General features: G+C 36.7%; 1 protein-coding gene across 9 annotated transcripts in view; it reads right to left on the reverse strand.

Moving 5' to 3' along the window:
- usp54a (ubiquitin specific peptidase 54a) overlaps positions 1-12,880 on the reverse strand; it is a 51,315-nt gene that overhangs the window by 36,408 nt on the left and 2,027 nt on the right. For 6 of the 9 annotated variants that reach the window (XM_079854697.1, XM_079854699.1, XM_079854692.1 and 3 more), the window contains exon 1: positions 2,382-2,500. The exons of 1 other annotated variant lie outside the window; for it this stretch is intronic. The gene's annotated coding sequence lies outside the window, so the exon portion shown is untranslated. Of the gene's footprint in view, positions 1-2,381; positions 2,535-6,643; positions 6,732-12,880 lie in introns of those variants that run through there. 2 more of the 9 variants (XM_079854695.1, XM_079854694.1) reach the window with 2 other exon arrangements.

The following is a 12,880-nucleotide window of genomic DNA, read 5'->3' on the forward strand; positions in this document are numbered from 1 at the left end:
AGGGAAACTGAGCGTGTGTGATTACCTGCGTCTGTCCTTCTTTAGATCCAAGTCATATTCGTGAAAAAATCAGTTTGCCATCAGTTGTCAAAAGTTGAAAGCGATATCTTTGTCTTAGTATCATTTCAACGTTTAAGGGGACTTCCCATGACTGGCGTCATGCTGTTCAATGCATTAAATCAATGCCATTGATCTCTATGAAGTGAAACATTAGCGTTACCCAGGTGACGTGTTGCTCAATCATTCAACACTTTTTTTCATTCATGAATGAATCAGCATTTTAGTTGAATGAACATTTTGATGATGACTCACTCAAAGAGACAGTCCCTTGCCGCCACCTGCTGGCATAATATAACTGCACTGACTGACAGCCTGCAATTATGTTCAGTTTTAAAGTTTTGTAGGCTCTTTAATAAGCCAAAGTATCGTAATATGAATAGTGTTTTGCGTTAGGGTTAGGCATCCTCCTTTACCTGAACCTTTAACATTGTTACAACATTCTTCATAAAACTCAGCACAAACAGTATACAGGAACTCACAGCGCTCATTGCGTTATGTGGCATTACTATCAACAGGATTTTTCCCAACGAACACTTTCTTTTGTGTGCCAAAGCCTGTTAGTGTGGTCTGTTTGATCTGAAGCTGACTCGGCCAAGGGTTTAGCCAGATTTCACATCAGTGCAATTAGACATGTGACTACCAGAGCTACCAGAGTGATTCTTGAGCAGCCAGTCCATCTTTTTCCGAACGAGTCTACTACATTTTAAATTATGGGTTGCACTTCCAGTTTGGGGAACTTCTACTCAAAAGGACTGAAACATTTTGAATATTAAGACTCCAACAAATAATCCAACAAAAAAAATGAACTCTTGGTATTTTAATGTGACATTGGTATCACAAGAATATCTGTGACAAAAGGTCTTTTCAGTCCCCTGTGTTCATGAGAGGGAGAAAATGAAGAGATAATTAAAAATTTTGGATGAACTAACCATTTACAGTTTGGGAATAGTCATTTTGACATGCTTTCTTCAAAGTGAAAGCGCTAACAATTTAAAGTGACTCTCCCTGAAGTGAAAGCATAATTTAACTCACCATATTGCGTTTTTAGGTTTGGTAGTATGATGATTCAAAGCGTTTTTAGATTGTTTATTCTCACCAGGTAAGTGCATTAATCTGCCCAGGTGGCTTGTCTGTGTAAAAGAGATTCAACAAATGCCTGCATTGAAAGCGCAAGTGTACTGCGTTAGAAAAAAATTCAAGTTTACAGATTTTCAGTAACAGTACTACATTAAACTACTATATTTAATGTTGAATATAATGTATAAAAATGCAATGGGGCAATATTTGTGGGTCCTAATAAAGCCAAATGTCTACCAAAATTTTACCAGTAAAAAAGGGCTTACATTATTTATAGGCTATGCGTACTATAATTCTGTATTTTCAAGTTCAGAATGATGAATATTTTTATTAACTGGTGTCACCATTGTTTCACTGCTTTACCTGTTCTCTTAGGTTTTCAGCTATCCTAATTCTAATTTTATGTTAAAATTCGGTTTTATTGTTCAGTGACACCCCTGGTCAATTGTTAATTTCCATACATATTTCAATTAAATCTTGAAATATAGTAAATTATTCAAATTGTATGTACAACAAAGCTATTGAAAATTGTTTATGTTCGGAAATAAATCTGTTACATATAACATACTGGCTACTTCAGTGTTATAGTCAAGTTCCTCATGTAATCAACACAGATCCCTCCATGAGATAAAAATTAACTAAAAGGAAACGAGTAGAACAATAAGTAACTTGATATAATGATCTAACGATAGTTGAGGAGGTAACGTTAGCAGTACATAACTATAACAACCACACACTATTTAGGCACTCAACAGGTTTCTAAAGCAAGACAAAGGTTTTCTTCGAAGGGTTTCAAGATTTTTCTCTCACATGAAATCACAGCACACACGTTCAGACGTTAAACACTTGTTATATTGTCGCGTTCAAGTTTAACTTTCTCACGATGTACATAGCCTAACACTCTCTGAAACATCGATGCTGCATTTAAGTTATTAGCGCTGCCGTTTTCACCTTCTAACGTTAAGTTAGCTCTAGTGCGCTTAGGTCAAGCCAACATATTTCTATTAAACAAACATTTCTTCACAAGTTTCAGCACACGCAGAAACAAGTAACGATATACACGTCTTGTATGTGAAAACGACATTTCTTCTGAATGTTTCTCTCTGAAGCCTTCAACTACGTTCACAGCTTTGCTCCATAGGGATTCAGGAACAATACTCTTCCGAACCAAATCCTGTGAGGAATGCCTGAGCTAACGTTATCTTCCTAAACTTTTCGTTAAAGAAAATGTTTGTACAACTCACCCTTTTCTTTCAAATGTACGTCCATACAAAAGTTGTGAGTGGAAACCTCCGGTTTATTACTTGACAACGGGACCGTTAGTTTCAGTTACCGGTATCCTCTCGAGCTCCGGATTCTCCTCAGCACATAAATCACCGCGCGCGTTCATTGAGCTCTGATAATGCAGACACAAACCGGACGGGCGGGGGAGGGGTGGCGCTATTACCTGCAGCCCCTGCACCCCCCAAATCCCCCCCGACACACACTAAATGGGGGCGGGTGAACTACTGAGCAATGCCCACCCATGAAAAAGGATGCGTTTATGGATTTAAACACTCCATGAAATAAAAGCAGGAGTTTTATAGCTTTTAGTCCATATATTTTAGCTTTGGGGGTATCTTTACAACAGTGTACACTTAAATGTTGAAAAAAAAAAAAAAACTAAATTTTAACATGCATTTAAATTGTAGCCTATATTTCCTCCCTTATATGAGAAAATACAAAAGTCAATTACTCACTCTGCACTACATATGAAGACTTCAGATGCAAAAGCCTCTAAGTCCATCTAAAGTTTTTGTTTAATACTAACATTTTTATCAGGCTCCTATAGGTTTCTACCCAAGTACCGGCATTTCTGAATGGGCTGAGGCCGAGATTTAGTGAGTTTGAAGTGAGAAGTATTTTTAATGAACGTATACTACGTGCGGACAGCATTCACTCAATATTATCATCTCATTTTTGACAGAGGTGGCTTTTAGAGGCTTTTGCCTCAGAGGTCTTCATATATTTGTCAAATCAAATGCTCTTTATAAGATTGTCCCTCCCACTTATAGGCTACATAAATCATGAGCTGCATCCAAATTCCCATACTTTATGTACTGACGGTTTATGAATTATACTAGAGTGAATAAATCATTGTCACAGAGCTGTCGGTCAGACAGAGATTCATAGAGTATTCTCTGCATTTAATAAGAGCGTTACTGGTTTGTGACTTAGCTGTCAAATTTCAATACATAGATCCTCCATATATTGAAATTATGCTAAATTATTATTTTAAGCTTAAGTGACACGGTTCTTTGAGAATAAACACATAACTTACAGAAAAAAAGGTGGTGGTGGTGGTGGGGGGGTACTCTTCAGACACTGATGACAGGCACCATGCAACAAAAAAACAGCAATTTTACAATTCCCAAGCTGTTAACTGACTGACTGCTGACTGAATGAATGAAAATAACATGGTGTAGGGCAAGTTACTTCCTCCACCCAGAGATAATTAACAGGGCCATAAGAACAGTTTAACCTGGAAAGCAGCCAGCAGCTCCCATCAAGACTCATTATTAAAAACATACGACGAGTGTCACAGATTGAGAAACTACTTCTATAACACATCAGAAAAAAATGACTGAGAATGTATTCACAACAACACTATTTAACTCTTTAATGGCATAGTTCACCCAAAAATTAAACTTTCTTTTTTTTTTCTGTGCACATAAAAAAATATATTTTGAGAAATGTCTGAAGTGTTTGTTTGTTTTGTCTATACAATCGACGTCAATAGTCACCAAAACTGTTTGAATATGAAGATTCTTTTTTAAAAAAAAATCTTTTGTGTTAAGCAAAAGAACTTAATTCATGAATTAAGTTCTTTTGCTTAACACAAAAGAAGATTTTTGAAAATGAACGGTCATCATTTCCGCACCCTAATGTAGTTTCAAACCTGTATGAAAACAGGTTTGAAACAATATGAGGGTGCGGAAATGATGACAGTTCATTTTTGGTAGAACTTAAAATTTTCATCAAGTATATGCTAATACATTTCTGCTGTAATATAGAATCAAGATTTAAATGGATATCATTCATGACATGACCAAATGTGGTCAAAACAAAAAGTTACGTCTACACCCAGATTTGCCATTGGCTGATAAGAGTATGCAATGCTTTTTCACAGAGAGCCAGTCTAAACTCATAGTTGGTTTTCAGTGGCCACACAGAGGAAGGAAGGGAAGGGAGGGCCAGTCCACACTGAACTTTACATTGGCAGATGATAAAGGCTTTTTCTTCTGAAAAACAGACTGATATGGTGACTGTATGGACTTTTAAGTATGAAAAAGATTTGACCACACCAAAGCATGAACATCAGAAGCCCATAAACCATAATGAAGGCCATTTCAGACACGCATTTAATATACGTTTTGTCTCAAAAAAAAATCTCACTAATCATTTCACAAGCTTGCCAGGGAAAGGTGGAGGTGGAATAACAGGATCATTCCAAACATACAATGGCATTTTGTGTTGTCAGAGATTTTTGAGATGTTTGTGCTGAACAAACCAAACAGGTTCTAGTGCATTCTATTACAGACAGAAACGAGGCTACTGTTCTTACACATCACTGCACAGAAATGGATTTTAAAATGTAAACTAAAATAAAAAATTAAAACATGTACCAAAAAAAAAAAACTGTATATCCTCCAGTCTGCACAGGAATAAAACACAAAGAGACACACACACAAGAATCAATCACACACCACAAAAAAAAAAACCTTATGAAAGTAAATCCCACAATCCAACATAATCACTAACAATTTTTCACAGAAAAAAACCTCCCTCAAAATAATAACAATAAAAAGGAAAAAAAAACCAAAAAAAAAACCAACAACAATATTTTTGTATTGTCAATTTAAGAGGGAAAAGCCATACCGTTTCCCACAATGGGCTATTCACTGAAAAGACAAAAGCTCAAGTTCTAAAACAAAAGGTTTCATTCATAATGCTTGCACTCCTAGTTCCACCACTTGCTTCCTCCCCCGTCCCAAAGGCATGACAAATTGTTGTCTAACTTCACAACTGCATTCATTAATGGTGATTGTTCCCCCATTATTGTCCCAGAAAAAACATTTGAGTTTGGTTAGGGAATTATAGCAAACAAGACACAAAATGTCAGCATCTTCACTCACCCATGGTAATAATACTTGTATTGAACCAGTGAAAAAATCATTAAATTCTTCTGAGAATAGTGGTAATAATTAGTGTTACTTACCATATGGCCCAAGAAAACTAACTGGCTTCAAAAACATGGACAAGAAAAAGTCCCATATGAAAATGTTAGCAAGCAAAAATGACTTGTTGACCTTCTAATGTCCATTAGAGATGTTATCTATTCTTCCTGGTTGATATTTAGATAACAAACTACAATACAGCATCACTGCATTTACCTTCAAAATTTACAGAGCTTATAAAAAACATGTCACTTATTTATCACTTATTCAGTTTTGGGACACACTGGCTACAATTTATTGTAACTGTTGATTTGCATAAAAATGTATAACCCACTTTTCTTGGCAAGAGGAAGAGAAGCGAGAGGGGAAACACGTACTTCCAGGTACTAAGTTTTCACATCTAAACCCCAGAACAATAACTCAAACACTTCATTTAACGCAAAATTTGCATTCACATCATTCATTAGAAATGGAGTGAGTGACCATCCGGGTGATTCAGAGGTCTGAGTAACTATTCCTGCTTTACTTGATCTACTTCCTGAATGACATCATCCTCGCTGAGTGACACCTCCCGGACAGCGAGGCATGCTTTACTCACTCGGTCATGTGATTGCCCAACACAAGGGCTGTTGTCAAGTATTATCTCACACCGTAATGACATCAGAGGGCAAAAAGGCTTCTTATGTATAAACTCATTGTCTGACTAAAACTACACCTGCTCCATAAATACTACACCAGAATGGAAAATAGGTCACTATTGGAATTTCATTGTTTACATCTTCACCAGTTTTCATAGCATGTTTCTGAGCCCTAATATTTTTAGCAATTTCCTGCAGTAGATTCCTATCTGCTCTAGGTCTCATTTTTCATATTCTGAAAAAGCACAACAGCTCATGGTATTTAAAACAGATCTGAGCAAAGCGGACCACTTTATGGCATAAAACACAGCTTAAATAAATCTGTGCGGTGACAAAGACAGAGTTAAACTGTCTAAAAGTAAAAACTTTACAGGGTCACAACTCCAAGGAAAAAGCCGAACTGTTAATCTATGATGACATCCATACACAGCCTAGTGCTGAAAGTATTGTTCATTATCAAGACAAACAGAACCCGAATGTCCTCTTTAAAGATGAAAAAGCCAGAATGAAGCCACTAAATGTTTAAAACACTGCAATCGCACCTGTCAGCTACAGCTCTCTGGCGTACGGGTCCTGTAAAACTGTAAAACAAACCCTCAGGCTGACAAAAGAAGTTTCTTATAAGGTTTTATCCTGTGTCTGTGTACTTACAGCACCTGTCTGGCAGACATCTGTGATCCGGTCGGGAGCAGCTGGAATGTGTATATCTTGCTGACAATCATGCAGGTTTTTCCAGGTGATTCTGAAACAATGACATCATCCCTATCAGCACACACCTGTTTCCTCAGGAAGCTCCTCCCACCTTTCTGCCTTTAAAGGGACAGACAGGGTACCACAAAAAAAACATGTGACAACTCATAAAGAACATTATCTGTTTGGACAGACTCGGTCATGTGAGCCGATGCCAAACAGTGTGTTTTAGACAAACATGACCTGACTCAGATAGCAAATATTACTTGAGACAGTTAACAGAGACAGAATATAGAGCCAGTCAGTCAAATAGAAAAAAAGAAATGACCATTAATATTATGTAATGTGTTTCATTGCCTATGCATCAGGATTAATTAAAAACAAAAAAACAATGACAGACATTTTATATTAATCAGCTGACACTCTTAAACGACACAATATCTAAATAGATATTTTATAAACATTGGCTTGTATCGATGTTTATTAATATAAGCCTTTTAGTAGGCCCACATGTTTATAAGAATAAACCCCAAAATGTCACTTAAAATTAGCAACTGAAATGTCATTCATAGCCAGAAACATCAATGAATGCCATATGGGACATTTTTGGCTGTAATCCTCTTTGCCATAATAGAGTGGCGCTGTTGCATGGATGAACAATGAAAGGGCGTCTTGGTCTAATTTTATAACTAATTTGTCCTGAAAATCTGTTATTAAGAGATAAGCTTTTCTTAGAGATCTGCTAATTACATCATTAAAACTAAAGTATTTAAACATTAAGAACCTGTCATCTATAATCTTAATCTGCCATTCACATTAAGACAATCAACAACCTTAACTCAAGATCTATCATAAGATGTAATTTGCATTCAAATAAAATAAAATAAAATAAAATAAAATAAAATAAAATAAAATAATGTAGGTACTAGGGCTGAACGATACATCGAATTTTCATCGTCATCGCGATATGAACTCGCGCGATGAACACATCGCAACAGACAGCCTGACACGATGAATGAATGCCTGGTTCAGATTACAAGATTTTTGTGTCTGTTACGATAGTCACGGTGTCAGATTACACGATTTTGACTCCTAAATTCTTGTCGTGTCGTGGACAAGAAACATGTCAGACTACACGCTGCTTTCCGACCAGTCATCGCGTGCTGCCACACGCACACATTCACTCGCAAACATTCACTCGCACACACACACACACACACACACACACACACACACACACACACACACACACTCACTCACTCGCACACACACACACACACACACACACACACACACTCACTCACTGTCCCTCGCTCACTCACTCACTCGCGCACACACACACACTCGCTCACTGGCGCGCACACAAACTGTTGCTCGCGCTCTCACTCACTCACGCACATTCATTCTCGCTCACATACTCAACCCGTCATGGAGGACCGTTAAAAAATTAAACATGCTAGTTTTCTGTCATGATGTCGTGAAGCATCGCAGACGCGACGTACAATACACTACGTCAAACGGATCGTGCCAAAATCGCGCTAAAATCGTGTAATCTGAACCAGGCAGGTAATAAACGTTTGACCTATCATGCAAAGAACCTATTAAAGCACTAAGACATGGGAACAGTAGGCTATAGGCCTAGCTAACATTAACATTTGAATATTTATCGCAAGTCATATCGTCATCGCAATATTAAACAATGTTATCGCACATCGCAGCTTTTCCTCATATCGTGCAGCCCTAGTAGGTACCACTAAATTTGCCCTTAATTGTGGCTTTCATATTGGTGTGGGCATTTATCCATTGCAACAGGTGTGCTTATGCAAGATATCACATTTATTTTCTATTAAGCCAATTTAAAAGCCATTTTCTGGACAAAATAACCTGAAAGAATGATGAATAAATACGTACATTAGTAGAAACACCTTAGCAGCACATTGTAATAGAACAAAATTGAATAAAGCAAGCAAAATCGTCTAACCATAATTCTAAGATCTAAGAATAATCTTAAATGGAGCATTATAGAATAGAAACGACATGAATAAAGTAAAACTTTTAAACTTAAACTAAAAATAGGAACACAATATCCAGGAACAAAGATAGTTTTATCCCTGGCAAATAAACACAAAACCAGCCACATATCAATAGCTCAATACCTCATGGCTGACCTGCTCACATTGTCACTATGCAACAAAAGTGTCCCCAATCAGAGGGTTAAATTTGGATTGCTCAACTGCATCCGTCAATATGTGCACTGCGTCTCCTCGGGTGGTTGGTAGTACACACACAGCGCCAATGGCACAGAATACAGTAGCCATTCACAAATGTGCGCTGTGCTCCCATGGGAATTCTGGGGGAGGGTTAAAAATAGTCTGGTGTTTCAAATGGGTGCCTTTCTCAGAATTTCTGTCTCTCAGCATGTTTCCAAGCTTGAACCTGGCTGCTGAAGCGTCACTATTCTTTATCATCTATAAACACTGTGGCCTCAACCATGAAATTATTATGCCAGAGATAAGAAGGTGGACATTGTCTTTTTTTGTCAAAGCCTGTATGGGTCAAAATTGTTTGGGTTATGCTGTTCTTTTCATATCAGAAAGAGAGACCGTAGTTTTTAGCTAAGTTAGGTCTCCAGGAGGCTCTCATTTTTGGGTGGCTTAGGCATTCAGGGTGTGGACTTCCTTACAGCAACCCACAACTCCATGTCTTCATGGCTGTGTAGAAATTTCATGGTTTTCAAGGAATGCCCGTGACTCAAGCTTTTTCAATAATACACAGAGATATAAGCAGAAACAGATGGGAGGGAGAGAGAGAAAGAATAAGAGGGAGTGAAAAAAGAAATAAAAAAATCCTATTCAATGACTCACAGACGCCTATTCGGAACAAGGTCAACCAGTGTTTGTAACAAATTGAGTCTTTTTACCTGACATCATAATTGCCTAGTCAACATCGTAACGTCCCTTATACCAGCATTACAGCCTATAGGGGGTCATGTCATGGTTTAAACACACTGTGTAATGACCCTGTATGTCAAATACACTGTCAGCTTCAATTAATGTTCGGTTCGGTGCCTCCAAATCCAATTATTTGTTTAAGCTACTGTGAATCTTTTCTATGGGAACAGCAAATAGTTCATATGCACCCCACAATGAGATATTAAATAAACCGGCCAGCAGATTAAAAAGTGCAGGGCCTCCCTTAATTACATTTGAGAGAGTCTGAGGAAGTCTCTTGTGTTTAGACACCAGTCTTTTAAGACTAGCTAATGTGCAACAGGGTTTTATGACAAGTCATTTTAGGAAGCATGTACTAAATACAGTAATAGGAAATAAGTTTACAGGGAAAGCAATCAGCAGAAATGTTTACACTGACATTTATGGGAGGGTCATCCATACTTTTTGGTAGTAATGTCTACTAAATGATTTTCCATGAAAACAATAGCAGCAAATTGGTATTAAACATAGTTTGTAACTTACAAATATATTTTACACAGCATGTAGAAATAACGTGTAAATACCACTATGGCCGCAAAAAGTATTTCTACACTTAAACCACACTTTAAAAAGACCTTGTAACTTTGATACAAAATACAATAAAAAATTTAAATAATAATAATAACGATGACTAAATACACTACCGTTCAAAAGTTTGTGTCAGAACTTTTTTTTTAAAGAAATGTAATTATTTTATTCAGCAAAAACACGTTAAATTGACCACCAAAAAGTAACATCTTAGATTTACAATATTAGCCTACTTGTTTTACATTATTTTTGATAAATGCAAAAATAAATGCAACCTTGGTGAGCATAAAGGCCTAAATATACTTCAAGCAAAATTTAACTGGTGTGACGTCATTTCGAACAAAATCAGGCAAAACATTTTTTTTGTTTGGAGTTCGTTTTGGGAGTTTGAAACAGCTTGGAAAAGTGAACTTTCCGGAAAGATTTGATTCGGCATGTAAACACCTTTGAACCACCATTTGTCCGTGTTGCTTATGTAATAGGAAGGTGTGCTCTATGGCCGCGAGTAAAAACGTGAACACACTGAAGAGATGCTTTGTAGTAGAAAAGTTGTAATTCTAGCTAAAAGAGCCACTGACTTTTTTTTTTTTTTTTCATTTTAATACTCTAAAGGTGCTGCTTTGAAGAAATCTATTGAAGATAAAGTGCTATATAGATAAACGTGACTTTACTTGAGTGCCTAATTGCAGAGCTCGTGCAAACACATCAACATTACTATTGCCGACTTGCGTACGGCCGTTACCGGAAACCAGTGATTATTGTTTATAAATATGGATATTTTTCTTACAAAAAAATAATCGCTTCGCTTCAGGAGGCCTTTATTAACCCCCTGGTGCCGTATGGATTACTTTTATGATGGAAGGAAGCGCTTTTTATGAGCTTCAAAAAAGGGTAGGCTACTATTCTCTCTCATTATAAAGCTGGGAAGAGCCAGAATATTTTTTATATACCTCCGATTGTGTTTGGCTGAAAGAAGAAAGTTCTATACACCTAGGATAGCTTGAGGGTGAGTAAATTATGGATAATTTTCATTTTTGGGTAAACTAACCTTTTAAGTGTTGCTTAACTATTCAAATTTGCTCCATGCCTTTTTTACAGAAAGAACTTTGCAAGTTTGAAGTTTTTTAAAAGACCAAATGTAAAGTGAGACCAAGAGGCTTGTGGCTTCAGAGACTGTTACATAATGACTGATCCAGACTGCCACACAGCTTACATGTGAGTGGAGGCCCTCACTATCAGCTACAGGCCAGCAGACAGAATTTAATGAGAAACAGGCAGGTGCGTGTGAGCAGCACTCGAAAGACAGCTGGACCACTGAAAGCATTCATCTTTCTCCATTTCCCTCTCTAAAAGCATTTCAACAAACAATTAATAAAGAATAAGAAACAAAAGGGCAATAGGGACAAAAACTAGAAAACAACTAGAGTAGAGCTGCACGATTCTGGATAAATTGAGTATCACGATATTTTGTTTCAAACAGAGATCAAGATTCTGAGCAGACAACTACATAAAATAAAATGTAATTTGCTAGAGGTTCTGACAAAACGTTAATTTCTGCAGTCCATTTAAAAATATTGAATTATTTTGAATTAGGCTAATCATTTTTTTACAAATTGGTTTGAGTGAATGATTCAATGACAAAAACATTTAAGTCACTTGTCGCCCCCTAGTGGCGTAACAATGTAATCAAAACTATTGTTATTTGAGAAGCCAAGTTCATTTCAAAAGGTGATTTGCTCTATTTTGATCACTACGTTAAACATCAGTGTTTATATCCAAACTATAAACTTTTAATCCCTCTGAGATTACACAATATTTATACTGTATGGTAGAAAACACTGTTTGTGAAGCGGTTTTATATACTAAACATGAACTGTTCTCTCTGGGTCAGCGGCAATGCCAACCATAGCTTTGAATGTTCTGGTATGATATAGTCAAAGGTTTATAGGCACAGGTGAATCATAGCACAGCTGTCATATAGGAATAAGATTGAGTGGGTGTTTGACATCAATTAATCGTGAAGCTCTAACACAGGGCCATTTCCTAAAATGACGAAAACACAGTGGCCCCAAAACATATTTGGACAGTTAGGCTGCACTTGTTAGTTTGATATTTTATTATCAATGCAACAAAATGTATTTTTCATTTTTAAGTGTGACTTGATGTGTATAAATAGTTTTTAGGGCAACTGTCCATTAGAAAATGACCAGAGCTGTTATATAGACGTGTATCACTGTGAAATAAGTGACTCTGCTGTCTGTCATATGCATTTCCTGCAAAAAAAAAAAAAAAAAAATCTGCACTATTCTTGTTGAATAAGAGTTTTGTTCCTTTAATAAATCACAACTGTATATGCGACTAACTTATTGGCGATTACCCAACCTGTTTTAGATATTATAAAAATGTATGCAAGGTTGTTTCTGTTAATATATCGTGTAATATTGACTGGCTATAACAGTCTAAATGTGCATGATTATTTATACTGACTGACTGCTGTGAGACTTGCAAACTGAAAAGCAATACAGCAATGTGGAATGCCAGCAGCAGTGTCAATCTCATTCAAATATCTTCACTGTCCATGATAAGTTTTACTGGGCTTCAGACTGTTCAAAAAATATATATTATTTTTATTATCATAAAACCCTCAAAGTGCAAATAAAGTAAGCAGTTACAGACATAA

The sequence above is a fragment of the Squalius cephalus genome (genome assembly GCF_949319135.1).
Source record: "Squalius cephalus genome assembly, chromosome: 21".
NCBI classification, from domain to species: Eukaryota; Metazoa; Chordata; class Actinopteri; order Cypriniformes; family Leuciscidae; genus Squalius; species Squalius cephalus.